The sequence below is a fragment of the Vulpes lagopus genome, chromosome 8 (genome assembly GCF_018345385.1).
Source record: "Vulpes lagopus strain Blue_001 chromosome 8, ASM1834538v1, whole genome shotgun sequence".
Taxonomy (NCBI): Eukaryota; Metazoa; Chordata; class Mammalia; order Carnivora; family Canidae; genus Vulpes; species Vulpes lagopus.
Genome location: NC_054831.1, coordinates 14,160,480 through 14,162,160, shown reverse-complemented (window position 1 = coordinate 14,162,160; position 1,681 = coordinate 14,160,480). Strand labels below are relative to the sequence as shown.

General features: G+C 36.6%; 1 non-coding gene across 1 annotated transcript; it reads left to right on the top strand.

Annotated features, from left to right (window-relative positions):
• Positions 1–1,325: 1,325 nt before the first annotated feature.
• Positions 1,326–1,432, top strand: LOC121498266. Its single transcript, XR_005989663.1, has one exon. It is a non-coding gene; the product is annotated as a U6 spliceosomal RNA (small nuclear RNA).
• Positions 1,433–1,681: the final 249 nt, after the last annotated feature.

The following is a 1,681-nucleotide window of genomic DNA, read 5'->3' as shown; positions in this document are numbered from 1 at the left end:
TGGTGATTACTTCCAGCAGAAAGGTCAAAGGAAAAAAGAACAGAGAATAACTACAGCGACCATAATTTTTAAAGGACACACAATATGAAAAGAAATAAATCATGACATCAGAAACATAATGCATGAGGAGAGTAAGGTTAAGTTGCTTATCAGCTCAGACGGTTCTATCTAGATGTTTTACAGAAGTCATACAGTAGCCACAAACCAACTGTAGATACAGAAGATAAAAAGGCAGGAATCAACAAGCATCAATACAAAGGCACAGACATCAGTGAAGGATCAAGACAACTGCAGAACATCCAGAAAAGAACTAATAAGATGGCATTAGTAAGTCCTCGTTTCTAATCATTATTTCAAATGTGAGTAGATTAAATTCTACAATAAAAAAGACTGCATAGTGGCTGACTGAATAAAAAACAATACCCAAATATACACCACCAACACAAGATTTGCTTCAGCTTTAAGGACACATATGGACTCAAGTGGTGGGATAGGAAAACATATTCCAGGTCAGTAGAAATCCTAAGAGAGCAGAGGTAGCTCTACTAACATCAGACAAGACAGACTGTAACTCAGAAGCTATAACAAGTAACAAGACCACTACATGGACACAGAGATGAGCTCATCAAGAAGATATAACGTGTTTAAGTGTATTAAACAACATAATACTCAGACTAAAATGAATAGAGCATTTTATACCGGCAGAATAAGGAAGATTTCCAAAATAACACACAGAAGATAACAGCAGGAAGTAAAGATTTACATTTCACTGTATAAAAATTAGAACTAAAACAGATCAAAGTACACACATGTATGTATATATGACTGTGTGTGTGCATGATAAAACTATGTAATAAATATTATATAAAATTACATGAAAAATGAACCAAGTAAGAAAATTAATGCACATTTCTACAAATACAACTGTGTTAATAACATTTATTCAGTAATCAGTGAATTATAAATGAAAACAATAAGCATTTTTTATAATATACAAAAAAAAGAATGTAACATTAAAAGTCTTGTCTATAGCTGAGTGAAAAGCCCACATTTTGGGGTTGACAATATCACTGCAACTCTAGGCAGGGACTGTCTTGCCAGAATCTACTAAACAGGAACGCATGCACCATACTTCAAACCAGCACTCAGACTCCAACTTGCCCAAAGCATAGGAACACACAGACATCTTCAGAGAAGCCACTGTGCTCAGAGGCAACCACTGAGATTCTTTACAAATCCAGTAATGTCAAGGTCTCTTGTATGTGCTGCAAGCTATTTTTGCTCTTAGTCATTTAGGTTGATCTCATTTTTAAAAAGCAATTGTGGTGCTCGCTTCGGCAGCACATATACTAAAATTGGAACGATACAGAGAAGATTAGCATGGCCCCTGCGCAAGGATGACACGCAAATTCGTGAAGCGTTCCATATTTTTAAGAGTTAAAAATAGACCTGCCCTACGACCCAGCAATTGCACTGTTGGGGATTTACCCCAAAGATTCAGATGCAATGAAACGTCGGGACACCTGCACCCCGATGTTTCTATCAGCAATGGCCACAATAGCCAAACTGTGGAAGGAGCCTCAGTGTCCATCGAAAGATGAATGGATAAAGATGTGGTTTATGTATACAATGGAATATTACTCAGCAATTAGAAACGACAAATACCCACCATTTGCTTCAA